Source organism: Anguilla anguilla, chromosome 3 (assembly GCF_013347855.1).
Source record: "Anguilla anguilla isolate fAngAng1 chromosome 3, fAngAng1.pri, whole genome shotgun sequence".
Lineage (NCBI taxonomy): Eukaryota > Metazoa > Chordata > Actinopteri > Anguilliformes > Anguillidae > Anguilla > Anguilla anguilla.
Genome location: NC_049203.1, coordinates 3542792 through 3563252, shown reverse-complemented (window position 1 = coordinate 3563252; position 20461 = coordinate 3542792). Strand labels below are relative to the sequence as shown.

Sequence of the window (20461 nt, the reverse complement as noted above, 5' to 3'; positions counted from 1 at the left end):
GACAACTTGGAGACGTGTTTATTGTGTAACTAACAAACAACCGATTTCGACCAATCAGCAGTGCCTCCTCAACAGCCAATCAGAAGTGAACTTTAAGGGAATATACAGAATAGACAGGTCAAGTCAGGTTTCCAACTCTCATATTTAAAAATGCTTTAGAGGAGGTTACTTTACGTCAATGGAAACTATTATTTTCCTGTTTACAAATCTGTAAAAAGTTAGTACATATACTGTATATTTCCATCTTCCATCAAGAACGTCAAACTCCAGTCCTGGAGGGCCGCAGTGCCTGCAGTTATTTGTGGTTTTCTTGTCAATCAGCAGCCTATTAAGGCCTAAAGAACAAGGTGTGAGGACTGTTCAGCCAATCAGCTCATAGTGAAACATGCAGAAAACCAGCAGATACTGCAGCCCTCCTAGACTGGAGTTTGACACCCCTGTTGTTGCTTACTGAACCTGATATTTAAGAACAAAATGAGTGCACAGGGTCTTTAACGAATACACACATGAACGCACAGCCATACATGCATGCCAACTCTTAAAAGAGAAAAAGCTTCAACCCCAAACCATTTGAAATGTCAATGGTTTCTCCGCCTTTTGCAAATTCTAGAAACCACCCCCAGCACCCCCATAAATTGACGGTAAGACAGATGAATGCCAAACACCTTACATGGTCCTAAATGGCCAAAGCTGTAATTACATTATGAAGATTTTTTTTACATCACCCATTCCTATTTTTCTCTTTTTTGTTATTTATGTTAGTTTTTTTCTGTTGGCATGTTTGTTTTGATTGTAGTCTACAATAAGCAAATAAGTGTTTCAAAAAGTTTTAGCATAAAGTGATTTAATTTAATTACTATAATTTGATTATTTCCTCATAATAACAACATTATATAATTTAATAATTAAACTTGGTATATCAACTACATAAAGGGTCATTATGGTGGCATATTTTTCATTATCCTGATGTGGTTCCAAGCTTAAAAAATAAGCATCACAAGCTGCAACTAGGTAAAATAGATCTAGTCCTTTAGATCACTTCAGCCGTATGACTAAAAATCTGCAATTTTTTTTTAATGAGTGGAGGTTTTGGTAAAAGACACTGAACAATAACAGAACGTTACTGCATAACGTTTTTCTTCGATAACTGCCAATATCCATACAACTCGTTTTAGGTCATGATTTGAAAAAGAATCATCCTTGGTTCATCAGAACCACTCATATAAACTGGGTTTGAATTGAATTCACACTGCATATTTGTGTACTGATACTACCAAAATCTTTCACTTACATTTTGATCTGATCTATACTTTTACAACTAAAATTGTTATAGGCTTAAGTACATTCCAAGAGGCGAAAAAACGCTACAAAATAGACAAAAGATTTTAAAGTGGACGAATACATTTTTTACCGTCCCTTTTCTACTTCAAGCGCATAACTTGATATCTCTTTTCGGTTCAATTTTATAATTTTTTGAAAGGGAAGAGAGGAAGATTGATGATTGGTTACCGTGTGTATAGAAAAAAAATAGGCTGTGTTTGGTTGGGATGGTTAGATGAGTTCACAAATATTTATCTGCCTATGTTTGAACACAGACCCCCCAATAAAACCGCGATTAGTATGCGGAGGGGGGCGGGTTTGTTCCTGTCGCGCGAGCAGTGGATGACCATCTGCCGAATGGCAGACGCGTTTCGCATTCGGTCAGCTGATTCATTCTCAAATGAAGCGGTAAAAAGGTAACTGTTAATTACAGCCGGGGGAAAACGCACACAAGTTGCCAGGAAACAGAGTTAGTCTGAGGGAAAAGCTCGACGATTCTTTAATCCGCAGCGCAAACAGTCTACAGTGGCATCCCTCGTGCTGCACAGGCGGAGGGGCAAACCTGGCGCTTTTCTTTCCGCCAAAGACGCTGCATCACTGTGGTCAGAGACCAAAAGACTTGCTGAAGTCATCCATTTAAATTGCTGACAGAAGTTTTAAGGGATGATATATAACGCAACAGTGGATCCCCTTGGGATCCTGCTTGGAGAATAATGTAATGTATACAGTGTGTATTATATCTTCAGTAAATTGACTAACCTTAAATTACAACATTAAAGTTAATTTGGGCAATGGGCACCTTTACTTTCACAGTCATTAATACACCAGGACTGCCTACAGTGGATTACTGAAATTTTTGCCATCATAAGATATAAATATATCCTTAAAACTGACCTCAAAACCTCTGAATTGTATCTTTCAAACTCAAAATCTTTCATTTCCAAGAAAATGTATTCACTGAGCATTAGCACCACTTGGTGGCACTAGTTGGTACTGCAAAGTCATCACCCTCAATAAGAGCTCTAGTCCTTCCTGTCATTGACAACTGAAGTGGAAGTGAGTTGTACTGTAAAAGCAGATATTATGTACATTAGCAGTCACATTCACTCCAAGCAGAGAATGCTAAAGGTCAGGTAACTATTTTCTGCCATCCCAGGTCAATGCCTCACCTGAACTTTGAAAGAGAGAAAGCGTGTGTGAGTGAGTGTGTGTAGGCGTGTGTGTGTCTGTGAGAGAGAGAGAGAGAGTGTGTTGGGGGGGGGGGGGGGGGGGGGTTGGGGGTGGCAATAAATCATAGCATGGTAAAACCTCAAATAAATTCTGATGTGTAAGCATTCAGGCTGGGATGAGGAAGTGAAAGGGCCTGACTGCACCGTTCCCTTTCGGCCCGTAAACGTGGGGACGCAGAACGTTCTGCTTTTCTTGGGCCGTTCCCGGCTATTTTTAGTGCCCATGTCTGCCGCCCTCACAACTATTTTTTTTTCTTTTTACTTTTTAAACGCAACCGTAAACTTCTACACTCTTCAAGAAGCAGAGAAACACAAACCTTTTTGTGTTTTAAAAAACGGAAACCTCTTGATTGGTTGGCCTAACTGTAAGCAATTGAAACCCTACGAATCTCAAAGAAAAACTTTGCAAAATGAATTAGATGGACCTCCAGGAGATACACAAAGAACGGAAGGCCAAGCCAAATGCTCTTATATGTTCTGCTAATGAATTACACAGTATAACCTATTAGATCTGAGCAACAAACAATTAATCAGTTTTGATGTTGGTGCAATAAATACAACATTTGTGGCAAAACTGACAGCTCCAAAACTTGTTACCAACCTTAACCAGAAGAAACACGAGACCAGCCCATCCACTTGTAAACAGAACATCTAGGTTCCTTGACTACAGTACTTCTACCACAGAAATTTGATTTATCCACACCGCCACTCGTGCATCCTTTGTCTCCCTCTACTGGTCATACTGAGAATGACAGGCAATGTGCTGGAAAGTCACGAGAAAACAAATGGTAAGTGTTTTGATTTGGCTGTCGACCGTCAATCCAGCTGTGGCCTGTCTGTCTGTCTGCCCGTTCCAATTATGATATATAAAAGGAAACAATGCGATGCCAAGTGTCCCGCCTATGTTCCTGACACGTACACATTTGAGAGGCTTTTATAGCTGACAACTATGAAAAAAAGCATGGAGTGGAGATGGTGTCTTAGCAGTGGGAAAACTGTAGGTCTGACACAGACCATAACGGCACATAATGGATTACGAGCTTGGAAGTTATGTGATGACTTTGGCCAGGATTCAATCAACATTTGTCCTTAAATTACACTAACACATAAAAGCAAGAATCACAATATTTTCTTTGCAGTTTGGAAAATTCAGTGATCTCTCAGACTAACTTGGTTTGTGAAGAACTTGAATTCTTGTATTTACCTGAGAATCAAAGTTAACAACAAACGTTGAATGAATGCGGACCTTAGACTTCCTAGAGCCCTTGAAATGTAAATAAGACACATTCAAACTCATTTGTGTTATTCTTATACCAGATTTTTCACTGGAACACTGTAGCCTATTAAAGCGTGTTCCTGTGTGGTGTGATCAAATAAATAAATAAATAAATAAATAACAGGTTGCAATGAATCAGTGTATTTGCAGAATGTAATTGTACCATGTGTAAATAAATAAACTGAATAAATAAAACTGAACCAAATACGGCATCAGTTATAAAGATAGTAAATTGCATCCATAAAAATTCTAAAATTCAGTTTCGCTCCATCAGCTAAAAACGAAGCTCTTGCTCTATAAAACAGGTATATTGCCATGAAAGGAAATGGGAGACTGGTGTTCTGATTCCGACGTCTTGTTTGCACGTGCCGTCCACTGGGCGCTGGAATGTTGCGGGCATGAAAGGGTTCCCTGTCCGCGGTCTGACTGGTTCGCGCTCCTGCGCCAGTCCTGCTTCCTGGAGAGCGCGCACGGCCGTAACTATGACCAGAAATACGCGTGTCTGGGGGACCGTGGTAAGTCACTGGACAGAGGGGAGAGGGGCAAGAGAAGGAGGGGGGCTTTAAAGTCCTGAGAGACGGTATTTTAATTTTCATGAAACAAAGTCCCTTAACTTTGCGTCGCTGCCTGTCACTTGCTCTACTTGAGGTCCACTTTTTATCTCAAGACGATTGTTTTTACAGAAAAGAATCACCAAATCTCGTGTATTAGTTTCGGCCACGTAGTACTTTCCCCCAATAAAGTGTAAAAATCTGAAGCATTTCCTGTCGATTAGCCACCCTTTTCATGCTTGTTTACGCATATCGCCACCATAGAGTCTAAAAAAGCACAGGTTGGTTACCTCTCGCTATCGTTGACAGTCACTCATAATTTAACTGCGACGATTGATCTACAAGTCTGGGTTCGCTTTTCCATTGCAATCCCTGAGCAGGTATGCTATTCTTTCCTTGTAGACGCCATCAGAAACGTCATTTGTTTTGGACTGGCGCACTTCCAAGCGCAGAGGGGAAAATGTGCTATAATTTCCCTCACGTTATATAAACAATAACACGGTATGGTACGGTATGGTAACACGGTATATATACGATAACTGCAGAGTGAAACCTTAATATTTACCTGCCGGTTTGATGGGTCCGTTTTATCCACCATGCCACACAAATGTTATGCATTCATTGGTTTACAAAATATATTATTTATCTCAGTGGTTTACTGCAGTCATTGTGTTCGCAACACAAACCCACCCTTGGACCACTCCGTTCATCATCGTCTTGCAAGTACAAAAGTGCAAAAATACCCACATCACAGATTAATTGGAGAATATAAACAGCACTAGCATTAGCAACAGAAGCAGTTCCAAAGATTGCATTAGCAGGCTTTCTAAATGTGTGGTTTCAAGTTCGGTTTACAAGGCTTTTAAACATTTATTTAAAGCCAAACTCATAATGAGTTTACCACGTAGTGCCATTACCCATTTATATAATTAGCTATTAATCAACAAGTTTTTTTAAACAATAATAGTTTTGTAAACATTTCAGAAATGCTGAAATGCTGCTCGTTCTTACATTCTGCTTACATGGGGTGGTTCACTCTGTGGCTAACATTTAATGCATCAGCTTGTTAAAGGAATGACCAGAACCGTTAAGATGCAGCATAGGTACGGTGTTATTGTACATTACCTTTAAGCAGCTGCCATCTCAGGTGAATCAATTAATTTTTACCTTTATTTAAAAAAAATATTATTAGGTGTGCTCAAAAATATTTTCAAAAATGTGTACAGGAAACACAAGCTGAATCTGTAGATAGTTTACATTCTTGGATTTTGTGATACAGCATTTCCTGAGGAACGTACAGATGTTCGTCTCAGGCTCTTAGTGCTTTGAATCTCTCTGCGAGATGGAAAAATGTTTGCACACAATAATTTCTGGTGCTTCAAGTCAAAATGACAGCAGAGGAGTTGTTTATGTGCAGATGACACGGTTGTAGCCCCACACATACTGGCTTAGGATAGCCCCCCTCCCATGCTGTGCCAACTGAACGAAAAAGTAAACCCGCATTCTTAAATAGAACATGACAGTGAGTTTGTATTAAAATGACTGTCTCTGCCAAAATTCTTACAAAGACCGTGTGCATTTCTAGCCATAAATAAACTTCCTGTGGAATTTTTTTTGTTGCTATATCAATTGCCAAATAAATAAACAAAATTAAAGCAGCAACAATGCCTCTCAGTTTATTTCGCACAAGCGTTTTGGGAAATGTACTGGTTCAGCGCAGCCGCGTTTAGCCGAAAGGATAATTAATGCCCGCGTGTTCCCAAAACCACCACTTCTGAAGACCGCAAGACTTCAGTTGGCATGGCGATGGGTTCGGCACTAATGACATCCAATAATTTTACAGTCATTTAGGCTCAGCGACAGAAATAAGGGGAGTGAGGGCTGTCTGAAGACAGAGAGCTCCCCCCTACCCCCCACCCCACCCGCCACCCCAAAAAACCCCAGACAACCTTTGGTCTGCACGATTTCCTGCCGTGGTCGACCCACAATTTACTTGCCTGATCCGTGAGTGTAAACGAAAAATCAAGCTAACGGATGTCAAGGGAGGAATCACAGCTGTACGGAGCATCGTGTGACACAACTGATCTCGTAACACTTCGAGATGCTCTTATCTTTGATTAACCCTTTAAAGGTATAAGATCTTTTGCCTTGCTATTTGGGGGTTCAGGCCTGGTGTTTGCTCTGTTTGCTGTTTTAGATCTGTCTCTTGCCTTGCTACTCTGTGAAGTGTCTTTTGTGACAGTTCTCCCTAAAACGTGCTATGCAAATAAAAATAAATTAAAATACGTGATCAGAATGTTCTCAACTGAACATTCTAATGTTGATGTGGTGATTGTTTGCTACGGAGTTCTGGAACACTGGCTTAGAATCTTTTGAAAAAAAAAAAACAAACAAAAAAAAAAAATCACTCCTCCAAGGGTTAAGATATACGAGCTTGTTTTGTTTTTGCACTGATCCTGGAACAGCAAAGCTAGCCTAACCGTCTAATCCTGGCCCCCCAGTAGTTTTCACATCAAAAAAAGCTGAAACTGAACTGAGGTCAGTGCTCACTCAGAGCGGGTCATCCGTTCGCGTCTGTCACCGTCTGTGGGGGTCATGGGGTCGTGAGGTCACGGCGTTCCCTGTCTTTTCTCACCGGCGGAGCGGTTCGATATGTGCTATCGGTGCCTTACACACACAAACGCCTTCCCAGAGTGAGTTCTCCAATCAGGGGTGAGCGTAGGGCACGGAACGTGTCACTCATGTTCTCCTGTGTTTGGGTTTGAGGGGAACAGGAGGCTTTTGAGGTCTTCCTCTTGGTCTGTTTTTCTGAGTCCAATCAGTGATATTTACGCGCACACAGAGGGTAAATGTGTGTGTGTGTGTGTGTGTGTGTGTGTGTGTGTGCGTGTGCTTGTATCTATATTTGCATATGTGTATGGGGGGTTGTTACTCTCTTTTTTTCTTTTTCCCCTCTTCTCGTTGTAGAGGTCTGTTTGTCATTTTGTGTATCACATTGCTTTTGCAACACAAGTTTACTTGTCATGCAAATAAAGCACATTTGAATGGAACTGAATTGAGAATTTTATTTAAAAACAACTATTCACTGGTTATGTGCATTTACTTAAAGTTTGGTTAAACTTGTACATGTTTTTTTTATTTGTACATGTTTGTGCATGTTTTGTACATGTTTTTATATATTGAGAACAGAATTATATGATTTTGCAGGATGACAAGCAGATATGCTTATGGACTTAAAGAGGCCCTTGATCTGATCCTGCTGTCTTTTCTAAGCTCCCTCCCTCCCCCCCTCTGTCTATCTGTCTCTCTCACTGTTTCTGTCTCTTTATCTGTCTCTCCCTCTCCCTCCTCTCTCTGTCTATCTGTCACTCTCTCGCTCTCTCTGTCTCCCTCTCTCCTCTCTCTGTCTCTCCATCTCCCTCTCTCTCCTCTCTCTGTCTTCCGTCTCTCTTTCTATCTCTTTCTCTCTCTCTGTCTCTCTGACAGTTCCAACAGTGCCTGTAATTTCATATTAATGTCTAGATGAAGGCCAGTAAAATTATACGTAACGGGCAATCGCTCTAAGCTGGCCCACAAATAAATGCATAACCATGCCCTCCAATCAAATAAATGCATAACCGTGCCCTCCAATCAAATAAATGCATAACCGTGCCCTCCAATCAAATAAATGCATAACCGTGCCCTCCAATCAAATGATACTGCGTCGCGGCCTTCTAATTACCTCCATCAGGCTGCTAAAGTTACTCTGACAATTAAAGGCGAGAGTCTACAGAGTCCAATGTGCCCCACTGCCTCCCCCCTGCCCCCCCCCCCCCCCCACACAGCACCCCCCCTCCACCCCCCTCTTCTCGGCTGCTGGCAAGGGTTCTGAATTTTCTCGCCATCCACTCACGTCCTGGGAAAGGGGCGAAATCAGGGGAAAAAAAGCCCAGATTGAAAACAGACGCCGGCGCTCTGGCGTGGGGAGCCACGGAGGTAGGCACCGGCGCTGCCTGTTCCCAGCCCTCCCGCGCCGTCCGATCCCAGCGGTCCGGTCCGATCCCGGTGGCCCGATCCGATCCCGGCGGTCCGGTCCAATCCGATCCCAGCGGTCCGGTCCGATCCCAGCTCTGGCTCCGCGGCAGAGCCGTCGTTATCCCTGACAGACCGCGCATGGCCGGTTTGTTTTCCTGAAGAAGAAGAAGAAGAAGAAGAAGAAGAAAACTGAAACAGGGGAAAAAAATGTTTTTTTGGGGAAAACTGTGATTAATTTTGGACCAGAACAAGACAGACCTTGCCAAAAAAAAGAAAACTTTTCTTTATTGGTTCCTCCTTGTTTTCAGGAGGGATCTTTTTTTTTAAGGGGGGGGGGGGGGGGCAGACCAGAGCACAACAGCTCAGCCCCCTCCTGTCAGACGAGCCCGTTTCCCTGACAGCGCGTCTCAAACACGCGAAGCCTTCGGCGAGAGCGGCATCGCCTCACAAAGAGCGCAGTCTCCGGCTAACAATAAACACCACGCGGTTTATTTAGGTTCGCTCTCCGCGGTCAGGGATCGCCGCGACTACGCCGCGTCTTTCCCTCTCGCCCCACTGAGACACGAAAAAGGTGGATTTTTTTTAAACCCCTCCTCCCCCCCCGCCCCCCCCACCTCTCCAGCTGCAGTTTGCGAGTTCTGTCATTGGCTGGATCCCGCGGCTGTGATTTGACTAAACAAACAGAGCGGAGCCGCTTCGGGCTCTGACAGAGGAGACTCGGATTCTCATCCCTCCGGATTTGAGGAATCTGCCCCGCGCTCCTACAAAGCACGCTCGCTGGAAAGCCGTTACTCAGACCGCGGCGCTGAGCGGGAGGAGGAGGAGGACAGATTCCAGGATTCCAGTTTTTTTTGGGTGAGGGGGGGAGTCCCTACGCTTTTGGGGTTCCACACTTCGCAGGAGTCAGATTCAAGGCATCCAGCGGTGACACGCTTCTGAAGGTGAGAGATTTGTCTTTGTCACACCTCTCTTCCACCGACTCTTTTCAGTTTCTGTGAGACACAGTGACAGATCCTAGCCTGCCAGATGTGTCTGTGAAGGTTGCCTCGGGGTTGACCGACACTTGACTGGGACTATCATTTCCCTTGGTGTTCTCTCATTGCACTTCCAACTTGATGCATGTTACGCTTCTATTTAAATTACCCGCATTTAGCAGACGCTTCTATACAGAGTGACTTACACAGCTTTTTCTTACAACAGCTGGATATACACAGAGGCGATTAAGCGGTTAAGCACCTGGCTCAAGGGTACAGCGGCAATGTCCCACCTGGGAATTGAACCTGCAACCTTCAGATCATAAGCTTACTTCCCTAAACGTTATACTACACTGCCACCCACATGCAACAGCATTGTATGTTCGCACAGTATTTCTCAGTAAGCATTTTTGCGGACGAATAGTGACAACACTATATTTTTCAGTGCTGGGATATTTCAGGCACCAGATAGCAGCCAGAATGCGAAAATCAAGGCTGAACAGACAGTGGAGTAGGCTGGCGGCACTGTAGCATAATGGGTTAGGAGCTGGTCTTGTAACCTGAAGCTGACAGGTTCGATTCCCGTGAAGGACACTGCCGTTGTACCCTTGAGCAAAGGTGCTTAACCTGCATTACTTCGGTATTATATCCAGCTGGTGTAAATGGATGCAACGTAAACACTGTGTAAAAATGTTGTGCAAGTCGCTCTGGATAAGAATGTCCGCTAAACGCCTGTAATGTGATGTAATGCACAGGCTGAAAGCTCACAGCATGTGCGTTGACACCAGGAGGCGTGAACAGCCAACGTTCTGCACAGCCGGTGTGTTTGGACGACGGGCGCTAACGCTGAGCGCGGCGCATTTGAATGCGAATCCCCCCCCCGGGGAAACCTGTGTAAATTCGCACTGCGCCCCGCCGCGGAAACAAAACCTTTTATGACATCACATTAGACCGCTGCCGTTAGGATTCTCTGCGCACGCCGGCCATTGTGGCTCAGCGGTGTGAAGCCCTGACTCTGTTTGCCCTCGAACCCCACGAGAGCGCGTCTGACAACCGGCCACCGCCGCTGACGGAACTGGAGGACGGAGGGAGGGAGGGGAAAGGCTTCTTCTCTCTCCTGGCCCTGGTTCCTCCAGCAGAAGAGCTGCTTGTGAATAATCTCCTCTCTTACCCAGAGCGAACTCACTCTGGTCCTCTTCTGTTCCTCTGTGGGACCCTCTGATGGGGGCAGGGGACCACCAACAGGGACACTATCCTGGCCAAAGCAGGTTTTATTTTAGGATCACGGGTACACGTCCACAAATCCGTGTGTGTTTTCTAAAAAAATTAAATTCCTCCCACTTTTAAAGTGCGCCATCCTGAAATATAAACTGCTAGTTGATTTTGAACAGTAAGATGTCCAGTGTCTGGTCAACTCTTACAGAGGATGTATGATCCAGCCGTGGTCCAGAGTGGGACCGTACGTACTCTCTTAGAGTCGAATTAACTCTGGACATTTTACTGTGTACCAGAGTTTGTGGTAAAAACAAATTAATAATTTAAAAAAAAACTAGATAATATATGATTAAGTAAAACTAAAAACTGAACTTAAATAACAAAGGGTACGTTTGACAGGAGAGGCAGACAGATCGAAATTTTGATTTGCGACAGTTTACAAAAAGGGTGAATGATTGCGATCAAAGAACTTGTTTTGGCTTGTTTCACAAAGTCATGGGAAAGGCTCACAGCAGGAGTTGGCACGGCTGTCTTCTATGTAGCGGTTTGTTTGAGCCCCAGAAAGAGCATCAGTTGAATTGCTAAAAACTCCTGTGTTGGACACCTTGGTGGCCTAGAATCAGGGCATCAGAGGGCACTCGGGTGAAGGTTCGAGAGAAGTCTTACTCTTTCTTCAGATGAGCGACAGCCAGAGTCACTGATATTTAATTACATATATGGTTTGTGTGCTAATATAGCCATATCATATGGTATACCTGCTCTCTGTACGCAGATGAACAGACGGACCGGTATATGGATATATAGATACATCTTCATCATGAAAAGAGCAGAATCACAGTATCTCTCAGTGTGGTTGTTAATATTTGACATATTGCAGCTGTGTACTATAGTCTACTTCCTTCTCTTATGTCCATCAGATCAACATAAAATATTTTTTTTAATTATATATATATATATATATATATATATATATATATATATATAGTGTCAGTTATTTGAAGCAGAAAGAAGTGAGCCTAGGGGTTGGGCAGCGTGGGATGGGGGGGCAGAGGGGAGGGGGGAAGGGGAAGGGGGGTGAGCAGGGGAGCGTATGTTTCTCAGTTCTGGATGACTTGGATTCATGCGGGACAGCAGCGCCGGTTGAACAGTTTGAAGGCAGTCCTGTTCTCCTGTTCGCTCCCTGCCCGTCTTAGTCATCAGCTGTTTCCTGGTTGCTCACGCGGGCCGAATTCCACAGAGCCCCCGACAAATGTGCTTCAGATTACCGCCACAGCCGGGATCCGTGCATGTTCGGGTGCGCGCGCGTTAAACGTGCCGCGATCGGCATTCGTTCCGCGTTTTACACTTAAACAAGAGTCTGGTTGGCTCAAATGTTTACTGAGCCTTAAAAAAAAAAAATTACTCACTATCAGCGTACATTTCCAGCATGCCGGAGATTTCACACCTGTCAACATGCTCGTGAATGTTCTGAATTGCAGTGTCTGAAACCGTCTGAAATGTATCTCGAGTAATTAAGAGGATTTAGATACAGATACAGATTTTTAAAAAATATAAACTAACCGTTTTTTTTTCACGTGTTGTTTAAACACAAACATGCTTCACTTCGCCGATGAGACTTTTTAAGTACACACTGAATCATTGAAAGAACATATCAATAATAAACACGAGGACAGCAGGGCCATTAAGACTTTAGAAAAAACTTTACTTTTTCAACGGCCTCCCTCACTGCGCAGTTTTTACAGTTAGTTTCTTCCCGCACAGCTGACTGTTATGGAACTCCTGTCGAACGCATGAAAAAGCCTTAAAAAGATTAAGGAACTCTCTGCAGTTTTATGCGTCCTCCAGCTGTTCCCTGCATATGAATCTGTTCGGCGGAGAGACAGCTGTTTCATTCAGGAGGAAACACAATGTTTGTCAGGCTCTCCTTCAGCTCTTTAACTCGAAGCCAAATAAAACACAAAAGCGGGGGTTGCTCTTTAGCGAAAGTTAAAGGATGGGGTCCCTTCGTGAACCAAAAACATGCTGCCATATGTTTATTTTAAAAAAGTATTACAATACACCGAATGATACATTTAAATAGATGGAAGGACTCCAGATGTTGTTTCCAAATATGGTTGCAGTGTGTGCTTATATTTTGGCATCTATTGTTGAATAACATTCTGTGGGTTATATTTGGATAAATTCCAACACCACTGAAGGGGTTTTCAGAATCCAAATTAACCAAAAATAACATAAACATAATAACTGTCCACATTGATGATATTCAAATTAGTTTGGATTTCTTTTTAAAAAGGGTTGTTGTGTATGGCATGGCATCCCAAGGCTCAGTTCAAAAAGCATTCTGGGAAAAATGTAGCCCACCCACAAACTGTCCATGGAAGAAAGCCAATCTGAAGGTTCAAACCATTTTAAGACAAGTGTCTCGGATGACAAAAAGATGTTGCAGTAAAAATATTTTCAAAAATATTATTTGTTAAATTTTTTTGTTGTTGAATGTCTCTTGTAGTATAGGTTTCTGCATAGCAGAATATATAGTCCTACAGGGACAGAAATTAATTGTGGCGTCTAAGGAGGATATTCATATGTATGTACAAGTATTGCCAGGAAACAAATTTGTACAGAATGCATTAACAATGACTGATCGATACTTTTACAGTACAAGCCATATTGTTCAGCATAAATTGCAAGTGCAGAGCTTGTGTTTCTTGTCCAATAAACGGTCGTTATGTGAGCTCTGGTCAGGCTCAAGGTCTTTCATTGCAGCCCCTTCACTGTCAGCCACACCACCCTCTGGAGTTTTACACTTCCTGACTGGGGCTCAATAAAGCTTGGCTCAGCGAATCAAAGGCAAGCCCGGTCCAGATGTTTCTCCTTATTTAGTTCATCTATTCAGGGCTAATCTGCAACGTGTCGGCTCTGTGGAAGGCAGTGGAGTTGGGAATTAGGGAGGGAAGGGGGCGGGGGGGGGGGGGGGGGGGGGGGGGCGTACAACTTTATTGGGGTCCTGGAAAGAGACACTGCTGGAAAGATGTTTGAGGCCTTAGAAGTGTGCTTGCTTACGTCTTGCTTAAGGCATAAGATGAACTGAACATTCTAATGGTGATGTAACAATCGCCACTGGTAGTTGAAAGCAATGGGGTCCTAGAACACAATTTTGAAGAAAAAAAAACAAAAAACAAATCCCAAAATAAAATCTGCCCTTCAAAAGGTTAAAGAAATGGGAGGGGAAAATTTGGTTTTTATTGCTCCCCCGTATTTGGGAATGAGGGATGGGAGAGAAGTGGAATTTAATGTGAGGGAGGATTGTAAACTGTATTCAGCTGCTTCTCTCTCTCTCTCTCTCTCTCTCTCTCTCTCTCTCTCTCTCTCTCTTTCCTTTCTGTGGGCGATTTGAAGTAAGGGGCAGAAAATGTTCTCTCGGTGAGTTGTTGGACCCCCCCCCCCACCACCACCTAGGACGGGACGATGCGTCAGAGCGTTTTATAGGATAGCATTGCAGGCTGTGTCATTGTTGACTATGCAGGAAATGCATGTTCCAAATATTATTATTATTAATGTCTCTCTCAGTGTGTGGGAGTAATTAATTTCTGAAGAGTGGAAACTCACTCTGGCTCCTTATTTGGTGGAGTCTGCACTGTGCTGGACTCAGTGACCTGAGTAATCTGAATCAGTGATTTGTGGCAGAACTCAAAACAAATAACTTTATCACCCCCACCTCACACACACACACACACACACACACTCACATTCACGCACGTACACACACGGATCCACATACATACACACACACAGACACACACACACACACACACACACACACACGCACCTGCACGCACACACATACACAGACGCTGTGCTTTTCAGATTGTTTTACAGCCCTGGTGCAACAGAAACAAACCATGACCCACACAGCTCGCTAAACAAGCCTGTGAGAACCCTCCGACGGAGATGAGCCCCAACAGCGTCTGAGCAACAACAAATATTTACCCCACACAACGACCGTCCCACCCCTTGAATGACAAGCCCCTGTCCCTGGAGCGCGTCTCAAACGCAAGCTTGATTTATGCATCTCTTTGAGGGCACAGCATTCCCAAAAAACAGCATTTAAAAAACACGGCCGTTTTGTTTGCCAGGATTATACAAGTTTCCTTTTTTTGTGAGAGCCCAGCGGCATCAGGGGTGGCATTGCAAGGTCAGCGTCTGTCTTCACATCGCTGACCCAAGCGTGACGTCGGACGTCCTGGTGCACGCAGGATCTGCACTAAACGGTCGTTGTTAAACGACCTGAAAAGCTATCGGTGACGACGGCTGGCGGTCCCAGACGCTCAGAACCAGACCTGAACCCCCCCCCCACCCATCCTCTATTGCCTGGCCCGAAACAGAACACCCCCACAAACGCGCAGGGGTGCCTGCCAAAAGCTTTGTGACCACCCACCCCCCCGCCAGTCCACCACAAGAATAAGAATCGGCCCGGTTGCCGTGAGTAACGACGCCGGTCCGTCCAGGGTTTGGCGGAGTTCCGTCTGGAACGCCGCGGCCTGGAAAAGAGCCAGGAATTCCGAGCACGTTAACTCCGCTTCCAGCCTCCCCTTCCCGGGCAGCGCTGCTCTGGCGGGACGTCCGCGCATTCCGGGCCGTTCGGGCACCGGGGACGCCGGAGAGACACCCCCCCCCCCCCCCGGCCCACAAAACAGGCGTCCCGTCTTTTTCCTTTCTTTTCCACGGCCGAACCTATTCATCCCCGACCGAGAAGCGCGGAGGACGGCGTCGCTCTCCGTTTAGCGTTCGTTTCGTTCGATTCGATTTCTCTAGCGGCTGAGCGTCCGCGGCGCGGCTTTGTTTACGGAATCGGCCGAATGCCGATGTGGTGTGTGGGTCTGCAGTCGCAGCAGTGACCTCGCGCTGAGTTTTTTGGGGCCAGATTTCTAAATATTACTACGTGCTAGCCTGCCACTTGGACAAGGGAGCAGGGTAGCGGTCCAGCACTGCACATCTCATACTGACTCATCCCGGACGTAGTAATCCCAATAAATAATCGGAAAAAGGCCTCAGACTCATTGAGGGACCGCAGCCTGGGGCTCTGACCGTCTGCTTTCTGGCATCGGCAGAGCCACAGGATATTAATCGCACACATTTTGTTTTTACTGCCGCAACATGAAAGCTGCGGCAGCTTAGGTTTTTGGGACTTGGTATTTGGGCCTTGGCTTTCAATATGAAGAGGACTTTTTCAGCGTGACTGGGGGGAGGGTGGAGGGGGGGGGGGGGGTGTCATGCTTAGGGGTGAAGAGGCTGTTTTTATCACCAGTGCCTCATCTGTGTGAAATTTACTCGCAGAGAGTAGATCTTACTTTAAAGGAGTGCATTTGATCCTCTTAGACTTGATCCCTATATAAACTCTGTAGGAAATAACATTTTCAGTTCCCTACAGACACAGACACACACACGCACACACAGATGATAAACACATGGAGATGATACACAAACACACACACGCATAGATGATAAACACATACAGATGACACACAAACACACACACACACACACAGACGACACACAAACACACACGTGGATTATGCAGGACATTTTGTCTTGGGGATTACAGCGTGTCCCCTCTGAAAAGATAACAAAAACACAGGTTTATTTTAACTGGTCTCGTCGTCCGCACATTTCCCACAGTCCGCTTAAAGGCCCAGCGCTGGGTGGACAGCTTCCAAGAAAAATTCAGCGCTTATCTGTAAACACTCTGCACAAAAAGAGAGAGAGAGAAGGAGGGGGTGGCGTGGGGGGGAGGGGAGGGAGTTATACATAGGTGGAGTTTATGTTGTGAAGCCCAGAATTGCTGCTAAAGTGGGCTACTCTTTAATTTTGGCCAAAGGGTAAATTATCTGTGACCTTTTTCTTTTCATTTGTAATAAAACAGGGGAAATGAATGGTGTTTTGAAGTGCACCGGTTTTTAATAGTCATAAAGCAAAATTTCCACCTGGCCGCTCTGGAAAAGAACCTGGATGTGCTGCTGTATATTTAACCAAGAAGACAAGTTTGTTTAAAGCCACCTCAATAATTTATTTTTTTAAACGACATGCAGCAATATTGCACATACTGCATTGTGTTCGGTTACGCTGAGCTGAGTTCCCTTAGTTGGGTTGAACCAATCAGCATCATGCTTTCTACATTGCATTGCCTTGTGTAGCATCAGAATGCCATGTGCTGTGTTTGATTGAGTCCACATTAACTGATTGGCAGTGTGTGGAGTTTTGTTGCATTGTGTCACATTGAGATACCTTGAGACGAGTTCAGCTGACGTATATAGTTTTGTGTTGAGTTGTGTTTTGTTATGTTGAGTTTTATTGAGTCGTGTTGAACTCAGATGGGTAATCACGTTGTGTTGCATTAAATTCAGCTGAGTGTAATACTATTCTATTATACAGTGTTGAGTTATGTTATATTATGTTGATTTGTGTTGAGTTGTGCTGTATTACGTTGAGTTGTGTTGAGTTGTGTTGTATTGTGTTGAGTTGTGTTGAGTTGTGTTGTACTGTGTTGAGTTTTGCTGAGTTGTGTAGAGCTCAGATGGGGTAATCATGTGTTGCCCAGCTCCAGAGTCTAGCTGACTGGACTGAGTTAGGGTTAGGGTTGTGTTACATCTTGCAGTGGGGCTGTTTTCACTCGCTGCGTTGTGTAGCTTTGGACTCTGCTCTCTAGTGGGCGGCCGAATTTGGCCCCGTCCCACCGTGCTCTCACACCCACACACGGGGGGGGTGGGGGTGGGGGGGGGCGGCCAGAGTCCCAGAACAGGAAGACGAGGCTCTCCAGCTGTGCTGCAGCGGGACTACAGATGTGCCACGCTCTCTCTCTCTCTCTCTCTCTCTCTCTCTCTCTCTCTCTCTCTCTCTCTCCGCGCTCTGACGCTTTACAGTCTTTATTCTCCCTCCCACCCCCCACCCCCCCCGCCGCCGCCCCCCCCCCCCCCACCCCCCCCCCCCCCCCCCCCCCCCCCCCCCCCCGCGGGACGCGCCTGAAAGGAGCGGACGCCCGAGCCCCAGCTTGGTCATCGGAGGCTGGGAAACGGCTCCCACCTCGTCCTCCGCCGCGCTGCCAGATGTTGCAGTGCAAACAATGCGCGGGGTGAATATGTGCGTGTACATACTCTACCCCTCCCGCCCCCCCCCACCCTCCCCCCCCCCCCCCCGCGCCCTGCGCCCCCCCCCGACCCCCACAGAGGGATCGGATCAAATGATTCCTTCCGGGCCGGAGTTTCATGTCAGCCAGCGACGCTCGGGGCGACTCGGAACGTCGGGAAGGGTCAGCCCCCCCCCCCCCCCCCCACCCCCCAACCAATGGCAGCCCGTTCCCAGGCCAGCCCTGGGAAAGCTTGCACCTCCGTACAGCACATCCGCTGAGTTTGTGTACATTCACATCCCTAATGGGCCAATGAGGGTCGACCGGGACGTTTACAAAGACAGACTTCATCAGGGTTTTGTGTATGCTGAGTCGTACCCCATCTTGTCTTTCATCTTCAGTCAGAGACAGACTTACTGAATTTTCATGAAAAAAAACTTACCGACTGACTAAAGTACATTGGCCCATTCAAATAATAAAATTTGAGAAGATTATTATTATTATTATTATTATTATTATTATTATTAATTCTTTGATTATATGCACCAGTATAACATACTGGATGAAAAGGTTCAGGGAGGTCATGACGTCACAAAACATCCACAGAACATTCTAGAAGTCAGACCCCCAACCTGACCTGCATCAACAGCTCAAAAATATCCAGAACGTCGAACAAAAATAGCTCGCACAGCGTCCTCCTCTACCGGTGTTTCACATACAATTGCGCAAAAAAAAAAAGCCACAAAATTATAGAGTTAAGTTCTGTTTTTTTTTTTTTCCTTGAGTTTTCAGACGACAACGCCCCCGTGTATTTTTGACTCACGCCACCCTGTGCTTGAGTTCAGCGCTCGGCTCGCAGTCTGTGTTATGACTGGACGGTGACATGTATTTCTGTCCGGCTCCCAGCTCTGCTGTCATCCGTCCATTGCTTTTTACCGTCATGTGTGTTGAATCAGGCTGGCACGGCACAAACTGCAGCCGGGCACGGCACCAGCTCCCTTTGGCAGAGATCTCGAGGGGGGGGGGGGGGTGGGGGTTGTGGGGGGGTAACACAGCAGAGGGCAAGTCATGACTCGCCAACACCCTCAGCCAGTTAACAGGTTTTTCTAAAGGCTCGATTTTGCACACTCGAGCCATGCTTTGAATTTCGATTTGAGGAGCAGCTTGGCTTGATTTTTCTTTTTCCTTTGTTTTTTTTTTCCTGTGCAAAGGTCGACATTGCTCTGAAGAGAATTGGCTTTCCCGATGCAAGTATTAATACAACCACTACATTTTAGGATCATATTTGAGATCATTTGAATTAAAATGTTCACTGGATAATTGCTGCTTCGCAGGCTGGGAGGATTCCACTGCTGTTGAAACTTGACGTCCAGTATTTCCAACATGTGGCCTCCTTTGGCCAACACTGGCCCACCCCAGTCTTAGTCTCTCATAGTAAGTCTGCCCATCTCTCCCTGTCTTCAAGGGGCAATTTCCCCGTGAAAAGCCCTCCTTTTAAAGCGGACGTTCTGTCAGTGCTAATTTCCCCCCTCGCGCTACTTAAACACCACGTTTCCAGTCTCTTTCCTGCGCCGGACATTTTAAGTACAATAATAACACGGCCTTGCCTTTGCTCCAATGTCTCATTTTCACATTTTTCACTCTCCGGGCCTACGTGAATGATCACTGGCTCGCTGCAGTGTTTCTTAATCTGTGGGTCGGGGACCCCAAAACGGGTCGTGGGAGTGTGTGAGGTGGGTCCCGGAATGAGTCTGTAATCCACTGTGCTAGTGCGTGTATATTTATGTACTAAATTTCTAATTCAGGACCCGATATCAAAAGTATTTCTGATTCATTAAACAGCTAAGAGCCGGCGGACCAGCGCAACGCAGACGCAACCCTCCTATTGGTCAGCTTTCTGAGCTTAGTCATGGTGTCGACGGGTTGTTTTCTCGCTCGCTGTGACCCGCGTGTGACGCTAACGTCGGCCCGCGGGGTTCACGTGCCCGGAGCGTGGCCTTCTGGGAAACGGCGACCGACCCCGGTGGCTGCGTTTCTCTGTCCCCCCTCCCCACCAGCGTCTCCAGTGTATTCCCCCCCCCACCCCGTTCATGGGAAAGCTGCAGAGGTTAAAACTGGGGAATCCGAAATGTAAACCAACATGGTGAGGGGGTGGTGTGTGAATGAAGCACAAAAATCAGTGCGTTCGGGGGCCTCTGAGGAGCGAAAGGGATGTAGGGGTCGGGGGGGGGCGGGGGGGGGCGTGCGCCGCAAGTCCGTTTATTTAGCTGTCCCTCGCCGGAAAGCGATCAGGCGTGGGAGGAGATGCAGGAGCTATTTTCTTGGCAGCGCTGGAGAGGAGAGCGAGAGGACGTTGTTGCCCCGAGCTGTCCAGTTACAGGGGGATACGAACCCAGCACACGCCGTAAACAGTTTCCTCACATTCCCTCACATGGGGCGACTCCAGCGTCAGCGCAGTTAGCGCTGAAAGCACACGTGTGAATGTGCGCAGCTGATTATTATCGAAGGTGGGAAGTCCAGGGGGTCAGAAAGTGAAAAAAAGTCCTGCAGTGCGTTTCGTCCGACCCATGAACTCCAGCCCAGCTGATTTCACTAATTAGTTCTGACCTCCAGGCTGAGGAATTGTGCTAATTAGCAAATCCAGGCGACTGGAACAAAACACTAGGAGGAGGAGGACTTTTACTCTCTGAACCTGGATTTTTCCACCTCTGATTATGATTATGGCTGTCAGGTGGACGCCGACGCTAGAGTCAGGGGTCATG

The 20461-nt window shown here is 45.9% G+C and overlaps 1 protein-coding gene across 1 annotated transcript in view; it reads left to right on the top strand.

Moving 5' to 3' along the window:
* Positions 1-8743: 8743 nt before the first annotated feature.
* pdgfrb (platelet-derived growth factor receptor, beta polypeptide) overlaps positions 8744-20461 on the top strand; it is a 37926-nt gene continuing 26208 nt past the window's right edge. Inside the window, exon 1 of the mRNA XM_035409797.1 lies at positions 8744-9331. The gene's annotated coding sequence lies outside the window, so the exon portion shown is untranslated. The remainder of the gene's footprint in view (positions 9332-20461) is intronic.